Source organism: Pholcus phalangioides, unplaced genomic scaffold, assembly GCF_987345545.1.
Source record: "Pholcus phalangioides strain wild (caught in Gottingen) unplaced genomic scaffold, Ppha-v1.0 ptg000020l_1, whole genome shotgun sequence".
Taxonomy (NCBI): Eukaryota; Metazoa; Arthropoda; class Arachnida; order Araneae; family Pholcidae; genus Pholcus; species Pholcus phalangioides.
Genome location: NW_028301613.1, coordinates 10,099,362 through 10,119,253, shown reverse-complemented (window position 1 = coordinate 10,119,253; position 19,892 = coordinate 10,099,362). Strand labels below are relative to the sequence as shown.

The window sequence follows — 19,892 nt, the reverse complement described above, 5'->3', positions numbered from 1 at the left end:
GGGCCGGTACTGTCAATTTTTGAAAAAAACTTTTTTCATGCTATCGAAAATTAATAATGTGCATTTTGTAGAGAATTTCATTTCGAATAAGGTAAACTAATCAACATTTCTGCCATTTGTTCATAGACGGAGAAATTTTCATAAATCTGTCCAAATTAGATTGCAAGGGCCGGTACTGTCAATTTTTGAAAAAAACTTTTTTCATGCTATCGAAAATTAATAATGTGCATTTTAAAGAGAATTTCATTTCGAATAAGGTGAACTAATCCACATTTCTGTCATTTGTTCATAGAAGGAGAAATTTCCATAAATCTGCCCAAATTTTAATGTTTCAAAATCCTCAGGGCGGGTACTGTGAATTTTTGAAAAAAAATTTTTTTCATGCTATTGGAAATTAATAATGTGCATTTTGTAGGGAATTTCATTTCGAATAAGGTAAACTAGTCCATATTTCTGTCATTTGTTCATAGACGGAGAAATTTCCATAAATCGGTGTAAATTTTCATATTTTAAAATCGCAAGGGCCGGTACTGTCAATTTTTGAAAAAAACTTTTTCCATCCTATTGAAAATTCATATTCTGCATTTTGTAGGGAATTTCATTTCGAATGATGTAAACTATTCTATATTTCGGTCATTTGTTCATAGACGGAGAAATTTCCATAAATCTGTCCAAATTTTAATGTTTCAAAATCCTAAGGGCGGGTACTGTCAATTTTTGATGAAATCTTTTTTCATGCTATTGAAAATTCATATTCTGCATTTTGTAGGGAATTTCATTTCAAATGATGTAAACTAATCCATATTTCGGTCATTTGTTCATAGACGGAGAAATTTCCATAAATCGGTGTAAATTTTCATATTTTAAAATCGCAAGGGCCGGTACTGTGAATTTTTGAAAAAAATTTTTGTCATGCTATCGAAAATTAATAATGTGCATTTTGCAGAGACTTTCATTTCGAATAAGGTAAACTAATCAACATTTCTGTCATTTGTTCATAGACGGAGAAATTTTCATAAATCTGTCCAAATTAGATTGCAAGGGCGGGGTACTGTCAATTTTTGAAAAAAACTTTTTTCATGCTATCGAAAATTAATAATGTGCATTTTAAAGAGAATTTCATTTCGAATAAGGTAAACTAATCCACATTTCTGTCATTTGTTCATAGAAGGAGAAATTTCCATAAATCTGCCCAAATTTTAATGTTTCAAAATCCTAAGGGCGGGTACTGTCAATTTTTGAAAAAAACTTTTTCCATCCTATTGAAAATTCATATTCTGCATTTTGTAGGGAATTTTATTTCGAATAAGGTAAACTAATCCATATTTCTGTCATTTGTCCATAGACGGAGAAATTTCCATAAATCTGCCCAAATTTTAATGTTTCAAAATCCTCAGGGCGGGTACTGTGAATTTTTGAAAAAATTTTTTTTCGTGCTATCGAAAATTAATAATGTGCATTTAGTAGGGAATTTCATTTCGAATAAGGTAAACTAATCAACATTTCTGTCATTTGTTCATAGACGGAGAAATTTCCATAAATCGGTGTAAATTTTCATATTTTAAAATCGCAAGGGCCGGTACTGTCAATTTTTGAAAAAAACTTTTTTCATGCTATCGAAAATTAATAATGTGCATTTTGTAGAGAATTTCATTTCGAATAAGGTAAACTAATCCACATTTCTGTCATTTGTTCATAGACGTAGAAATTTTCATAAATCTGTCCAAATTAGATTGCAAGGGCCGGTACTGTGAATTTTTGAAATTTTTTTTTTTCATGCTATCGAAAATTAATAATGTGCATTTTGTAGAGAATTTCATTTCGAATAAGGTGAACTAATCCATATTTCTGTCATTTGTTCATAGACGGAGAAATTTCCATAAATCCATCCAAATTTTCATGTTTCAAAATCCTAAGGGCCGGTACTGTCAATTTTTGAAAAAAACTTTTTTCATGCTATTGAAAATTCATATTCTGCATTTTGTAGGGAATTTCATTTCAAATGATGTAAACTAATCCATATTTCGGTCATTTGTTCATAGACGGAGAAATTTCCATAAATCGGTGTAAATTTTCATATTTTAAAATCGCAAGGGCCGGTACTGTGAATTTTTGAAAAAAATTTTTGTCATGCTATCGAAAATTAATAATGTGCATTTTGCAGAGACTTTCATTTCGAATAAGGTAAACTAATCAACATTTCTGTCATTTGTTCATAGACGGAGAAATTTTCATAAATCTGTCCAAATTAGATTGCAAGGGCGGGGTACTGTCAATTTTTGAAAAAAACTTTTTTCATGCTATCGAAAATTAATAATGTGCATTTTGTAGAGAATTTCATTTCGAATAAGGTAAACTAATCAACATTTCTGTCATTTGTTCATAGACGGAGAAATTTTCATAAATCTGTCCAAATTAGATTGCAAGGGCCGGTACTGTGAATTTTTGAAATTTTTTTTTTTCATGCTATCGAAAATTAATAATGTGCATTTTGTAGAGAATTTCATTTCGAATAAGGTGAACTAATCCATATTTCTGTCATTTGTTCATAGACGGAGAAATTTCCATAAATCCATCCAAATTTTCATGTTTCAAAATCCTAAGGGCCGGTACTGTCAATTTTTGAAAATAACTTTTTTCATGCTATTGGAAATTCATAATATGCATTTTGTAGGGAATTTCATTTCGAATAAGGTAAACTAATCCATATTTCTGTCATATGATCATAGACGGAGAAATTTCCATAAATCTGTAAAAATTTTCATGTTTTAAAATTGCAAGGGCCGGTACTGTCAATTTTTGAAAAAAACTTTTTTCATGCTATTGAAAATTCATATTCTGCATTTTGTAGGGAATTTCATTTCAAATGATGTAAACTAATCCATATTTCGGTCATTTGTTCATAGACGGAGAAATTTCCATAAATCGGTGTAAATTTTCATATTTTAAAATCGCAAGGGCCGGTACTGTGAATTTTTGAAAAAAATTTTTGTCATGCTATCGAAAATTAATAATGTGCATTTTGCAGAGACTTTCATCTCGAATAAGGTAAACTAATCAACATTTCTGTCATTTGTTCATAGACGGAGAAATTTTCATAAATCTGTCCAAATTAGATTGCAAGGGCGGGGTACTGTCAATTTTTGAAAAAAACTTTTTTCATGCTATCGAAAATTAATAATGTGCATTTTAAAGAGAATTTCATTTCGAATAAGGTAAACTAATCCACATTTCTGTCATTTGTTCATAGAAGGAGAAATTTCCATAAATCTGCCCAAATTTTAATGTTTCAAAATCCTAAGGGCGGGTACTGTCAATTTTTGAAAAAAACTTTTTCCATCCTATTGAAAATTCATATTCTGCATTTTGTAGGGAATTTTATTTCGAATAAGGTAAACTAATCCATATTTCTGTCATTTGTCCATAGACGGAGAAATTTCCATAAATCTGCCCAAATTTTAATGTTTCAAAATCCTCAGGGCGGGTACTGTGAATTTTTGAAAAAAATTTTTTTCGTGCTATCGAAAATTAATAATGTGCATTTTGTAGGGAATTTCATTTCGAATAAGGTAAACTAATCAACATTTCTGTCATTTGTTCATAGACGGAGAAATTTCCATAAATCGGTGTAAATTTTCATATTTTAAAATCGCAAGGGCCGGTACTGTCAATTTTTGAAAAAAACTTTTTTCATGCTATCGAAAATTAATAATGTGCATTTTGTAGAGAATTTCATTTCGAATAAGGTAAACTAATCAACATTTCTGTCATTTGTTCATAGACGGAGAAATTTTCATAAATCTGTCCAAATTAGATTGCAAGGGCCGGTACTGTGAATTTTTGAAATTTTTTTTTTTCATGCTATCGAAAATTAATAATGTGCATTTTGTAGAGAATTTCATTTCGAATAAGGTGAACTAATCCATATTTCTGTCATTTGTTCATAGACGGAGAAATTTTCATAAATCTGTCCAAATTAGATTGCAAGGGCCGGTACTGTCAATTTTTGAAAAAAACTTTTTTCATGCTATCGAAAATTAATAATGTGCATTTTAAAGAGAATTTCATTTCGAATAAGGTGAACTAATCCACATTTCTGTCATTTGTTCATAGAAGGAGAAATTTCCATAAATCTGCCCAAATTTTAATGTTTCAAAATCCTCAGGGCGGGTACTGTGAATTTTTGAAAAAAATTTTTTTTCATGCTATTGGAAATTAATAATGTGCATTTTGTAGGGAATTTCATTTCGAATAAGGTAAACTAGTCCATATTTCTGTCATTTGTTCATAGACGGAGAAATTTCCATAAATCGGTGTAAATTTTCATATTTTAAAATCGCAAGGGCCGGTACTGTCAATTTTTGAAAAAATTTTTTGTCATGCTATCGAAAATTAATAATGTGCATTTTGCAGAGACTTTCATTTCGAATAAGGTAAACTAATCAACATTTCTGTCATTTGTTCATAGACGGAGAAATTTTCATAAATCTGTCCAAATTAGATTGCAAGGGCCGGTACTGTGAATTTTTGAAAAAAACTTTTTTCATGCTATCGAAAATTAATAATGTGCATTTTGTAGAGAATTTCATTTCGAATAAGGTAAACTAATCAAGATTTCTGTCATTTGTTCATAGACGCAGAAATTTCCTTAAATCTGTCCAAATTAAATTGCAAGGGCGGGGTACTGTCAATTTTTGAAAAAAACTTTTTTCATGCTATCGAAAATTAATAATGTGCATTTTAAAGAGAATTTCATTTCGAATAAGGTAAACTAATCCACATTTCTGTCATTTGTTCATAGAAGGAGAAATTTCCATAAATCTGCCCAAATTTTAATGTTTCAAAATCCTAAGGGCGGGTACTGTCAATTTTTGAAAAAAACTTTTTATATCCTATTGAAAATTCATATTCTGCATTTTGTAGGGAAATTCATTTCGAATAAGGTAAACTAATCCACATTTCTGTCATTTGTTCATACATGAAGAAATTTCCATAAATCGGTATAAATTTTCATATTTTAAAATCGCAAGGCCCGGTACTGTCAATTGTTGATAAAATCTTTTTTCATGCTATTTAAAATTCATATTCTGCATTTTGTAGGGAATTTCATTTCGAATGATGTAAACTAATCCATATTTCGGTCATTTGTTCATAGACGGAGAAATTTCCATAAATCGGTGTAAATTTTCTTATTTTAAAATCGCAAGGGCCGGTACTGTCAATTTTTGAAAAAAATTTTTGTCATGCTATCGAAAATCAATAATGTGCATTTTGTAGAGAATTTCATTTCGAATAAGGTAAACTAATCCACATTTCTGTCATTTGTTCATAGACGGAGAAATTTCCATAAATCTGTCCAAATTTTAATGTTTCAAAATCCTAAGGGCGGGTACTGTCAATTTTTGAAAAAAACTTTTTCCATCCTATTGAAAATTCATATTCTGCATTTTGTAGGGAATTTCATTTCGAATAAGGTAAACTAATCCACATTTCTGTCATTTGTTCATAGACGGAGAAATTTCCATAAAGCTGTCCAAATTTTAATGTTTCAAAATCCTAAGGGCGGGTACTGTCAGTTTTTGAAAAAAACTTTTTCCATCCTATTGAAAATTCATATTCTGCATTTTGTAGGGAATTTTATTTCGAATAAGGTAAACTAATCCATATTTCTGTCATTTGTTCATAGACGGAGAAATTTCCATAAATCTGCCCAAATTTTAATGTTTCAAAATCCTCAGGGCGGGTACTGTGAATTTTTGAAAAAAAAATTTTTTCATGCTATCGAAAATTAATAATGTGCATTTTGTAGGGAATTTCATTTCGAATAAGGTAAACTAATCAACATTTCTGTCATTTGTTCATAGACGGAGAAATTTTCATAAATCTGTCCAAATTAGATTGCAAGGGCCGGTACTGTGAATTTTTGAAAATTTTTTTTTTCATGCTATCGAAAATTAATAATGTGCATTTTGTAGAGAATTTCATTTCGAATAAGGTGAACTAATCCATATTTCTGTCATTTGTTCATAGACGGAGAAATTTTCATAAATCTGTCCAAATTAGATTGCAAGGGCCGGTACTGTCAATTTTTGAAAAAAAAACTTTTTTCATGCTATCGAAAATTAATAATGTGCATTTTAAAGAGAATTTCATATCGAATAAGGTGAACTAATCCACATTTCTGTCATTTGTTCATAGAAGGAGAAATTTCCATAAATCTGCCCAAATTTTAATGTTTCGAAATCCTCAGGGCGGGTACTGTGAATTTTTGAGAAAAATTTTTTTCATGCTATCGAAAATTAATAATGTGCATTTTGTAGGGAATTTCATTTCGAATAAGGTGAACTAATCCACATTTCTGTCATTTGTTCATAGAAGGAGAAATTTCCATAAATCGGTGTAAATTTTCATATTTTAAAATCGCAAGGGCCGGTACTGTCAATTTTTGAAAAAAACTTTTTTCATGCTATCGAAAATTAATAATGTGCATTTTGTAGAGAATTTCATTTCGAATAAGGTAAACTAATCAACATTTCTGTCATTTGTTCATAGACGGAAAAATTTTCATAAATCTGTCCAAATTTTAATGTTTCAAAATCCTCAGGGCGGGTACTGTCAATTTTTGAAAAAAACTTTTTATATCCTATTGAAAATTCATATTCTGCATTTTGTAGGGAATTTCATTTCGAATAAGGTAAACTAATCCACATTTCTGTCATTTGTTCATAGATGAAGAAATTTCCATAAATCGGTGTAAATTTTCATATTTTAAAATCGCAAGGGCCGGTACTGTCAATTTTTGAAAAAAACTTTTTTCATGCTATCGAAAATTAATAATGTGCATTTTGTAGTATGTCCAAATTAGATTGCAAGGGCCGGTACTGTCAATTTTTGAAAAAAACTTTTTTCATGCTATCGAAAATTAATAATGTGCATTTTAAAGAGAATTTCATTTCGAATAAGGTGAACTAATCCACATTTCTGTCATTTGTTCATAGATGAAGAAATTTCCATAAATCGGTATAAATTTTCATATTTTAAAATCGCAAGGCCCGGTACTGTCAATTGTTGATAAAATCTTTTTTCATGCTATTTAAAATTCATATTCTGCATTTTGTAGAGAATTTCATTTCGAATGATGTAAACTAATCCACATTTCTGTTATTTGTTCATAGACGGAGAAATTTCCATAAATCTGTCCAAATTTTAATGTTTCAAAATCCTAAGGGCGGGTACTGTCAATATTTGAAAAAAACTTTTTCCATCCTATTGAAAATTCATATTCTGCATTTTGTAGGGAATTTTATTTCGAATAAGGTAAACTAATCCATATTTCTGTCATTTGTCCATAGACGGAGAAATTTCCATAAATCTGCCCAAATTTTAATGTTTCAAAATCCTCAGGGCTGGTACTGTCAATTTTTGAAAAAAACTTTTTTCATGCTATCAAAAATTAATAATGTGCATTTTAAAGAGAATTTCATTTCGAATAAGGTGAACTAATCCACATTTCTGTCATTTGTTCATAGAAGGAGAAATTTCCATAAATCTGCCCAAATTTTAATGTTTCAAAATCCTCAGGGCGGGTACTGTGAATTTTTGAAAAAAAAATTTTTTCATGCTATCGGAAATTAATAATGTGCATTTTGTAGGGAATTTCATTTCGAATAAGGTAAACTAGTCCATATTTCTGTCATTTGTTCATAGACGGAGAAATTTCCATAAATCGGTGTAAATTTTCATATTTTAAAATCGCAAGGGCCGGTACTGTCAATTTTTGAAAAAAACTTTTTCCATCCTATTGAAAATTCATATTCTGCATTTTGTAGGGAATTTCATTTCGAATGATGTAAACTATTCTATATTTCGGTCATTTGTTCATAGACGGAGAAATTTCCATAAATCTGTCCAAATTTTAATGTTTCAAAATCCTAAGGGCGGGTACTGTCAATTTTTGATAAAATCTTTTTTCATGCTATTGAAAATTCATATTCTGCATTTTGTAGGGAATTTCATTTCAAATTATGTAAACTAATCCATATTTCGGTCATTTGTTCATAGACGGAGAAATTTCCATAAATCGGTGTAAATTTTCATATTTTAAAATCGCAAGGCCTGGTACTGTCAATTTTTGAAAAAAATTTTTGTCATGCTATCGAAAATTAATAATGTGCATTTTGCAGACACTTTCATTTCGAATCAGGTAAACTAATCCATATTTCTGTCATTTGTTCATACAGGGAGAAATTTTCATAAATCTGTCCAAATTAGATTGCAAGGGCCGGTACTGTGAATTTTTGAAAAAAAACTTTTTTCATGCTATTGGAAATTCATAATGTGCATTTTGTAGAGAATTTCATTTCGAATAAGGTGAACTAATCCACATTTCTGTCATTTATTCATAGACGCAGAAATTTCCTTAAATCTGTCCAAATTAAATTGCAAGGGCGGGTACTGTCAATTTTTGAAAAAAACTTTTTTCATGCTATCGAAAATTAATAATGTGCATTTTGTAGGGAATTTCATTTCGAATAAGGTAAACTAATCAACATTTCTGTCATTTGTTCATAGAAGGAGAAATTTCCATAAATCTGCCCAAATTTTAATGTTTCAAAATCCTAAGGGCGGGTACTGTCAATTTTTGAAAAAAACTTTTTATATCCTATTGAAAATTCATATTCTGCATTTTGTAGGGAATTTCATTTCGAATAAGGTAAACTAATCCACATTTCTGTCATTTGTTCATAGACGGAGAAATTTCAATAAATCGGTGTAAATTTTCATATTTTAAAATCGCAGGGGCCGGTACTGTCAATTTTTGAAAAAAACTTTTTTCATGCTATCGAAAATTAATAATGTGCATTTTGTAGAGAATTTCATTTCGAATAAGGTAAACTAATCAACATTTCTGTCATTTGTTCATAGACGGAGAAATTTTAATAAATCTGTCCAAATTAGATTGCAAGGGCCGGTACTGTGAATTTTTGAAATTTTTTTTTTTCATGCTATCGAAAATTAATAATGTGCATTTTGTAGAGAATTTCATTTCGAATAAGGTGAACTAATCCATATTTCTGTGATTTGTTCATAGACGGAGAAATTTTCATAAATCTGTCCAAATTAGATTGCAAGGGCAGGTACTGTCAATTTTTGAAAAAAACTTTTTCCATCCTATTGAAAATTCATATTCTGCATTTTGTAGGGAATTTTATTTCGAATAAGGTAAACTAATCCATATTTCTGTCATTTGTCCATAGACGGAGAAATTTCCATAAATCGGTGTAAATTTTCATATTTTAAAATCGCAAGGGCCGGTACTGTCAATTTTTGAAAAAAACTTTTTTCATGCTATCGAAAATTAATAATGTGCATTTTAAAGAGAATTTCATTTCGAATAAGGTGAACTAATCCACATTTCTGTCATTTGTTCATAGATGAAGAAATTTCCATAAATCGGTATAAATTTTCATATTTTAAAATCGCAAGGCCCGGTACTGTCAATTGTTGATAAAATCTTTTTTCATGCTATTTAAAATTCATATTCTGCATTTTGTAGGGAATTTCATTTCGAATGATGTAAACTAATCCACATTTCTGTTATTTGTTCATAGACGGAGAAATTTCCATAAATCTGTCCAAATTTTAATGTTTCAAAATCCTAAGGGCGGGTACTGTCAATTTTTGAAAAAAACTTTTTCCATCCTATTGAAAATTCATATTCTGCATTTTGTAGGGAATTTTATTTCGAATAAGGTAAACTAATCCATATTTCTGTCATTTGTCCATAGACGGAGAAATTTCCATAAATCTGCCCAAATTTTAATGTTTCAAAATCCTCAGGGCTGGTACTGTCAATTTTTGAAAAAAACTTTTTTCATGCTATCGAAAATTAATAATGTGCATTTTGTAGGGAATTTCATTTCGAATAAGGTAAACTAATCAACATTTCTGTCATTTGTTCATAGACGGAGAAATTTCCATAAATCGGTGTAAATTTTCATATTTTAAAATCGCAAGGGCCGGTACTGTCAATTTTTGAAAAAAACCTTTTTCATGCTATCGAAAATTAATAATGTGCATTTTGTAGGGAATTTCATTTCGAATAAGGTAAACTAATCAACATTTCTGTCATTTGTTCATAGACGGAGAAATTTTCATAAATCTGTCCAAATTAGATTGCAAGGGCCGGTACTGTCAATTTTTGAAAAAAAACTTTTTTCATGCTATCGAAAATTAATAATGTGCATTTTAAAGAGAATTTCATTTCGAATAAGGTGAACTAATACATATTTCTCTCATTTGTTCATAGAAGGAGAAATTTCCATAAATCTGTCCAAATTTTAATGTTTCAAAATCCTAAGGGCGGGTACTGTCAATTTTTGAAAAAAACTTTTTCCATCCTATTGAAAATTCATATTCTGCATTTTGTAGGGAATTTCATTTCGAATGATGTAAACTATTCTATATTTCGGTCATTTGTTCATAGACGGAGAAATTTCCATAAATCTGTCCAAATTTTAATGTTTCAAAATCCTAAGGGCGGGTACTGTCAATTTTTGAAAAAAACTTTTTTGATGCTATCGAAAATTAATAATGTGCATTTTGTAGAGAATTTCATTTCGAATAAGGTGAACTAATCCACATTTCTGTCATTTGTTCATAGACGGAGAAATTTCCATAAATCTGCCCAAATTTTAATGTTTCAAAATCCTCAGGGCGGGTACTGTGAATTTTTGAAAAAAAAATTTTTCATGCTATCGAAAATTAATAATGTGCATTTTGTAGGGAATTTCATTTCGAATAAGGTAAACTAATCAACATTTCTGTCATTTGTTCATAGACGGAGAAATTTCCATAAATCGGTGTAAATTTTCATATTTTAAAATCGCAAGGGCGGGTACTGTCAATTTTTGAAAAAAACTTTTTCCATCCTATTGAAAATTCATATTCTGAATTTTGTAGGGAATTTTATTTCGAATAAGGTAAACTAATCCATATTTCTGTCATTTGTCCATAGACGGAGAAATTTCCATAAATCTGCCCAAATTTTAATGTTTCAAAATCCTCAGGGCGGGTACTGTCAATTTTTGAAAAAATCTTTTTTCATGCTATCGAAAATTAATAATGTGCATTTTGTAGAGAATTTCATTTCGAATAAGGTAAGCTAATCAACATTTCTGTCATTTATCCATAGACGGAGAAATTTTCATAAATCTGTCCAAATTAGATTGCAAGGGCCGGTACTGTGAATTTTTGAAAAAATTTTTTTTCATGCTATCGAAAATTAATAATGTGCATTTTGTAGGGAATTTCATTTCGAATAAGGTAAACTAATCCATATTTCTGTCATTTGTTCATAGACGGAGAAATTTCCATAAATCGGTGTAAATTTTCATATTTTAAAATCGCAAGGGCCGATACTGTCAATTTTTGAAAAAAACTTTTTTCATGCTATCGAAAATCAATAATGTGCATTTTGTAGAGAATTTCATTGCGAATAAGGTGAACTAATCCATATTTCTGTCATTTGTTCATAGATGGAGAAATTTCCATAAATCGGTGTAAATTTTCATGTTTCAAAATCCTAAGGGCCGCTACTGTCAATTTTTGAAAAAAAACTTTTTTCATGCTATTCGAAATTCATAATGTGCATTTTGCAGAGACTTTCATTTCGAATAAGTTAAACTAATCCATATTTCTGTCATTTGTTCATAGAGGGAGAAATTTCCATAAATCTGTCCAAATTAGATTGCAAGGGCCAGTACTGTGAATTTTTGAAAAAAATTTTTGTCATGCTATCGAAAATTAATAATGTGCATTTTGTAGAGAATTTCATTTCGAATAAGGTGAACTAATCCACATTTCTGTCATTTGTTCATAGAAGGAGAAATTTCCATAAATCTGCCCAAATTTTAATGTTTCAAAATCCTCCGGGCGGGTACTGTGAATTTTTGAAAAAAAATTTTTTTATGCTATCGAAAATTAATAATGTGCATTTTGTAGGGAATTTCATTTCGAATAAGGTAAACTAATCCATATTTCTGTCATTTGTTCATAGACGGAGAAATTTCCATAAATCGGTGTAAATTTTCATATTTTAAAATCGCAAGGGCCTGTACTGTCAATTGTTGATAAAATCTTTTTTCATGCTATTTAAAATTCATATTCTGCATTTTGTAGGGAATTTCATTTCCAATAAGGTAAACTAATCCATATTTCTGTCATTTGTTCATAGACGGAGAAATTTCCATAAATCGGTGTAAATTTTCATATTTTAAAATCGCAAGGGCCGATACTGTCAATTTTTGAAAAAAACTTTTTTCATGCTATCGAAAATCAATAATGTGCATTTTGTAGAGAATTTCATTTCGAATAAGGTAAACTAATCCACATTTCTGTCATTTGTTCATAGACGGTGAAATTTCCATGAATCTGTCCAAATTAAATTGCAAGGGCCGGTAATGTGAATTTTGGAAAAAAAAAAAATTTCATGCTATCGAAAATTAATAATGTGCATTTTGTAGAGAATTTCATTTCGAATAAGGTGAACTAATCCACATTTCGGTCATTTGTTCATAGAAGGAGAAATTTCCATAAATCTGCCCAAATTTTAATGTTTCAAAATCCTCAGGGCGGGTACTGTCAATTTTTGAAAAAAAACTTTTTTCATGCTATTCGAAATTAATAATGTGCATTTTGCAGAGACTTTCATTTCGAATAAGTTAAACTAATCCATATTTCTGTCATTTCTTCATAGACGGAGAAATTTCCACAAATCTGTCGAAAGTTTCATGTTTTAAAATTGCAAGGGCCAGTACTGGCAATTTTTGAAAAAATCATTTTTCGTGCTATTGGAAATTCGTAACGTGCATTTTGTAGAGAATTTTATTTCGAATAAGTTAAACTAATCCATATCATATTTTATATTTGGTCATTTGTTCATAGATGGAGAAATTTCCATAAATCGGTGTAAAGTTTTATATTTTAACTCTTTAATGCCCAGATAGAAGACCTGGGAGGTTCTTGAAAATACCAAGTTTTTTGTGTTCGAAGTGGACTCGTCCAAATTTCAGCCACTCTTTCCCTCTCCCCACCCTTTCTCCATGAGTTTCTATTCATGCTACCCTTTGCATTGACGTTCACCCTTTCATTGCAATGGATTTTTGGAGATAATTTGTCTACTGAAAACACCCCTTCCCTCACAGTATTATCTGTTTGTTCCTTAGGGTACTCAATGCATTTTACATTCTAGTACATCAGCTTTTAAAATCCCATTGATAGGGCGTTGCAGATGTCTTTTCCATTCCCGCCTCTGACAAGAGCTTTCATCTTCTTTCCCGTTGGTGACAAAAGCCCACCGAAACATACCCATACCCCCTATCTGCGCCGACTTGAGGCGGTTATGGGCATTAACCTACTCGGCCGGCTTCGGCCGATCTGGGCGCTATAGAGTTAAAATTGCCAGGGCCTGTACTGTCAATTTTGTAAAAAAAACTTTTTCATGATATTGGAAATTCATAATGTGCATTTGTAGAGAATTTCATTTTGAATAAGGTAAACTAATCCATAATTCTGTCATAATCCATAATTCATAGACGGAGATATTTCCATAAATTTGTCCAAATTTTCATGTTTTAAATCGCGAGGGCTGGTACTGTGAATTTTTTACGTCAATATCTACTACCACATGTGCCTTTGAGACGATATTAGCGGCGAGATTAGCAATTTTGGTATTGTCGCTAGTAATGAGTCTAAGGAGGAAGACTTTCTCACATTTCGTCAGCTAGAAAGAAGCGTTTGTCTTCCAGAATGGAGGAGGCAGAAAGAGCCTATAATAGAAACTTAGGGAGTGGTGCCCCTTCTGCTGGCATCGTCCTGTTGCTGGGAAGATAACCAAGAGGTCAAGCGGAAGCAAAGCCGCTTGAAAGGTAAGCGTATTCACTCAATGATAAAGACTGGCAGCGGAATTGATAGCAGCGCCATCTGAGAAGCGGAAGGAAAAACTTTCAGATTGATGGGCGTGGCTCCCCGTTCCTCTACTGCTGATTACGTCACTTTTCCACGGATTTTCGCTGCTAAATCAGCCGTCAATGATGTGAGAATTAACTCATCACCAAAGAAAGCTTTTCAAGCGGCGTTACTATCGAATTACAAAGGAAACCGATTCATCATTCAAGCATCGTGATTTAAAAATTAGTCATTTAATATAGCTGAATTGCATTTCATGACCTCTATCTTGGATTACAAATGGTGAAAAAAAAATCAAAGAACTCAGATATACTCAGATATACCTCAACTTTCCGTCCATAACCTTAGAATTATATATCTAGTTTTTTGTGAAAATAATATAAAATATAGGAAAATAAGGGCAATTTTCGACATACCTGTTAACTTTCGGAAAACTAAGCATATGGATTCCCGTGTTAATTTCCCATGGACTTTCATGCTTTGACGACAAAATTTTACATATATACCACTAGGTTATTTTTACTTAAAGTATTCAACTAAATTCCGTTGTTCAAATCACCGAAATTTTACGTCATAATTTTAACCAGTCTACTCTGCAGAACAGTACGAGACTAATGCCATTCCTCGATAGTATTTTTATGTAAGCAAGAATTTTTTTTGAACAGATTTTTTTTCAGAGAAATGTAGCTTGGTTGACCAAGTATTACCGCCATAGCAATTTATAGTTAACATATTTTGTTCGAAATTTCGAGCATTTTTACGGTTGTAATGTGGTGAAATGAAAATTACGGATGAGAATGACTGACTATAGATCTGATAAATCAATTCTTTTATCATGTCCTGGAAAATAATATAAAATGAAGGAAATTTTTCACTTACCTGTTGCTGTCTTTTGGAAATTTATACATGTGAACACGTTTTCGAGTTCATTTTGCAACCATAAAATCTGCAATAAAACTTCGGATATGCGGAGATATTCAATAAATATAGCTACAAGGTATGTAGAGAATTTTAGTTGGCCCTTAGAAGGATCTTTTTAAGAATTTTAAAGATTAAAATTCGCCAAAAAAAATAAAGAGCAATAGCTAACTAAGCGTCTTCACGTGAGTAAAGTAAACAAAATGGCGTGGAGGGGAAAAAAGACGATTCCTTCCCGACGCAAGCAGCCAATCACAGGCCAGCAGTAGGAGTTTGTCCTTCCTCAACAGAGAGGGCGCTGATGTCATGTGTGGATTCCGGTTTTCCCATAGGACTGTTCACGCTTACTCTTAATGCAGCTTTGAGCGGAAGTGACCTTATTGGGGGAGGATGCTTCGGGGCCCCGCTGTTTCTGGGAAAAATATCCTCCTTTGCTGCTGCTCTCATCTAAATGGCATCTTTCACAGAATATTCATTATGGCATTATTATTTGCATGAAATCGTCTGCGGTCACAGATGCTAAGGGCGACGTTAGCGCATCTGACTCTGTATTGATGATACGTAGTTTGAGATACATGATATTTAATTATGTGGTTATTAATAAGATATTTACAGGTACACATTTACATTAGATTAAGAGAGGGAAAGTTGATGTGAATGCATCTTGTGTGAGAGCTGGAGCTGCTCTGATGTTCACCAAACTGGCATCTGTTCACGTGAACACTGTGTGCTTGATAAGAGAGCCAATGTGCAAAGTATAATAATAGATATAAGAATATTGAGGCTCTACAAATGTAACTGATATGCTTATTGGTTGCATTTTTAAAGGTCAGAACAGAACCCATATAAAAGAACTTTTCCATATATTTTATTCATAGTATTTTGTAATTTCATATATTTTAAAAAATAATTTATCAATATAAAATTTCATTTTATTTTTTTATATATTTTATAGAGTGAACGAATATTCGGCTGAATAGTGCTTAGCTATTTGGTCCAATATTTGCTAAGCACCACAAACACTAATTGTATAAAGTTATATCAATTAGAATTTTTTGCATAAATTAACAATTTACTGATTATATTTTATTGTTCACTACACATTAAAATATAGCAACCTATCCCTATGGATGAGACTGCCTAATAATACTCAAAAAGTTTTCAACAAATAAGGCCAGGAAATACTAAAAAATTCCTAATTCATTTCGACACACGATGGGTGACATCTTCAGAGGATAAGAGTTTATACAAGATATACGGAAGACTGGATGTTGTGAAGATATTTATTATTTGAGATGTTAATTTTTTTTTTTTAAGGAAGGAAAAAATTCATCTCTGCCTCTACCGGGAGTCGAACCGGGGTCCCTCGATTGCCGGACGAGTGCTCTGACCACTAAGCTACAGAGGAGATCTCCTCCTCCGGGACCCTGGTTCGACTCCCGGTAGAGGCAGAGATGAGTTTTTTCCTTCCTTAAAAAAAAAAAAATTAACATCTCAAATAATAAATATCTTCCCAACATCCAGTCTTCCGTATATCTTGTATTAACAAGTGGAGAGCGACATTCATGTCATATACATAGCCATCTGGTGGCTCGTCGTCCATGAGCTATTAGCTGATCGGTTCACCGTCCATTGCACGGTTCCGTTCGTCACATATACGCTCTAGCACTCGTCCGGCAATCGAGGGACCTGGGTTCGACTCCCGGTAGAGGCAGAGATGAGTTTTTTCCTTCCTTAAAAAAAATTAACATCTCAAATAATAAATATCTTCACAACATCCAGTCTTCCGTATATCTTGTATTAACAAGTGGAGAGCGACATTCATGTGATAAGAGTTTATATAACGCTGACTTAGTTCCACTTGTATTGAGTACCAAATCCTAATCTTCATTCTTGCCACGATATTTGACTTGAATAAACGTATAGTTTTTCATTCCACTGAGCAACCGAGTTAATAGTTAGAGACTTAGTTAATAGTAGAGTTAAATAGTTACGATTTTTTTATAGTGAAAAAAAATTTATAGTGCATATTGTCAGGGGCGTCGGAAGTGTTTCGAACCTGTGGGTGCTCATCTTGAGTTCCATGTAGGAAATTTCGATTTCTGAATCAATTCTGTGGGTGCTCGGACCTTTTTTACAAATTTTCGTGGGTAGTTGAGCACCCCCGGCTCCGACGCCACTGCATATTGTACAAATGAAAAAATTTTTCACATGAAAATGATGACGAGGAGCTTCTAAGGACAGCCTTCTTGTGCCATACTGAAGAACAGTGACGTTGAAGCCAGGGATGCAGCACCCCCAGAATTGATTAAGAAATCAAAATCTCCTTTATAAAGACCAAGTTGGTCTTCAGAAGCCTGTGCTGAGAAATATTATATTATACAAGATTGGAAAAATTGAGCACGTTTTTTATACTTGTGCTCACACAGTCACTCACAAAAGGACTGACTTTTCCTATCATGTGTTACGCACATGCAACCCTATATACCCTAACATTCCTGTATAATGGTGTTTATTTTTTGCCGATTTCATTTATTCCTAATGATTTGTGAATAAAATATTATATAATTCCATTTAGAAAAAGTGTCGCAGCCAAAAGAATCAGTTTTGCTGAAACTTCATCAATCACGTGATGTCGTGCTAGGAGTGAAGTTTGCCAAGAACCTCAAAAGGTGTCAAACTGGGGTAAGCTCATGAATGTTGCTATTTATGACTTAATTTATTTGCTTCTCACACATACTGCATAAAACTATTTTATTTTGGGTGTGCCATAAATATCAACCTATCGATTCTGGATGAGATTTGTTTCATTTTTCAATTTCCATTAATTTGTTAACCTCTAGTACTGATTCCAAGATTTTGATAATGTATTTAAGGGGTCTATTCGCACATATGTGCACTCACCAGAGATCCACCTCACATCAGTTCAATTAGCAATCAGTTGGAGGTAGCAATCACTGGATTGCTAATTGTTTCTTTGCTTTGCTTTGCTCATATGCCCAATACTTACTGAATTCCTTATTTGCTATGCTCAGTAATTTGCTAATTGTTGTCCTTCTTTGTTCATTTGATGATTTGCTTCTATGCCCGGTACTTGCTCACTGGATTGCTCATTTTCTGCCATGGCTCCTGAACTGAATCAGCGACCTCACAAAACATACACTTTTTATGCAACCTTTCCCAAGTAGAAGTCTGCCCGGCAACCCAGAGAAGACCCGCTCTATCCTGTGCACTTGCTCACTCAAATGCATATTTGCTCTTACAGTCAGGACTTGCTCACTGCACTGCTTTGCTAACTGTTGACTTTGTTCATTTGCTCAGTTTTCACTCGCTGGATTTCGCATTTGTTCCTATGCTCACTGGTTTGCTCCACAGCAGGGGCGTGTGCAAACCAGTAATAGAAATTTCATTCGGGGGTTACCACTTTCATTTCGGGGGGGGGGGGGGCAAAGTGACAGAACAATGGATTTGGCCATCTTTTTCCCCTTTATTCTGTCATTTTCTCACATTTTGGTGGGGACCAGACCCCCAAATCCCCCCCCCCCTCGCTACACCCTTGCTCCACAGCTTAGTATTTGCTAATGGTCTCGCTACATTTGATCTTTTGCTTTCTGGTTTTCTTATTCTCTACTGTGCTCAGTATAGAATAAGGAATTTCAATCATTTATCACAGTATCAATGGTTTGCTAATTGTTTCACTAGTTTACTCATTTGCTCCTATGCCCAGTACTTTCTCACTGGATGCCCACGTCTCATACTCGCTCTATGCCCAGTTTGCATTTATTCTTGATGCTTGCTCACTGTATAGCTCCTATGCCCAGCTTACTGGTTCGAAAAGTTTTCCCTATTTTGTTTACTTGCTCCCATGCTCAGTACTTGCTCACTTGATTAAACATTTGCTCCAATGCTGTGCGTTTTCTCACTGGTTTACTAATTGTTTCTCTACTTTGCTCTTATCTTGATCACTGGATCATTTGCTTCTATTTACTTTCTTGTTTACTCATTGGTTGCTGACTCTATTGGTCATTTCCTGCTATGTGCAGTGCTTGTTGAATCGGTAATGTGCTCTTATGCTCAGTTTTTGCTCATGAAAATACTTGCTTTGCTTTGTTTCCCTATTTTGTTTTGTCTTGTTTGCTCATTTGCTCACTCATTTCCTCATTCGCTCCCATGCTCCCTCTATTGCTCATTTCTTCCCATCTCAATGCGATTCCTGTACATGTTCACGCCATTACCCATTTTCTCACCACACTCTTACTTGATTGACAGTATCCTAGTTATTTCCCCCTGGATACTCGAGTCATACTCGCTGAGTGGTTTACGAATATTCTCGATGCTTTCTCGCTGTAATTTTACTTGTTAACCTACATTTGATTGCCCATTTGCTCCATACTCTCCCATCATGAGACTCCAGTGATACTTGCTCAGTGGTGTGGTTTAGGAATATTATCGATGCTTTCTCACTGTAATTGCATTTGTTAACCTACATTCGATTGCCCATTAGGAAACCCTAAGTAGTCCGTTAGGAAGCTCAGTAATTGCTCCCTCGATTGCTTATTATCTAATATGCCCAGTATTTGCGCATTTTAGCGCTCATTTCTTTCTATGCTCATAAGTTTTGTTTGATTGTTTTCTTCTTTGCTTGGTACTCCTCATTGCATTTCTCATTTGCTCGTATACCACTTGCCGTCTTGTTTGCTCACTTGCTCAGGTGATCGCTCATTGCCCCAGTATTTTCTCACTTGTTTCCTCATTCGCTCCCATGCTCAATTCATGCTCCCTCTATTGCTCATTTCTTCCTATCTCAATACTCACTCACTCGATTCCTGTACATGTTCACTCCATTGCCCATTTTCTCACTACACTCTTACTCGATACACCGTATTCCAGTTATTTCTCGGAATATTCCAGGAATATTCTCGATGCTTTCTCACTGTAATTTCATTTGTTAACCTACATTCGATTGCTCATTAGGTAACCCTAAGTAGTCCATTACGAAGCTCAGT

General features: G+C 32.8%; 1 long non-coding RNA gene across 1 annotated transcript in view; it reads left to right on the top strand.

Moving 5' to 3' along the window:
- LOC149070956 (uncharacterized) overlaps positions 1-19,892 on the top strand; it is a 162,362-nt gene that overhangs the window by 101,387 nt on the left and 41,083 nt on the right. Inside the window, exon 3 of the long non-coding RNA XR_016194990.1 lies at positions 17,465-17,571. This is a non-coding gene — a long non-coding RNA (uncharacterized LOC149070956). The remainder of the gene's footprint in view (positions 1-17,464; positions 17,572-19,892) is intronic.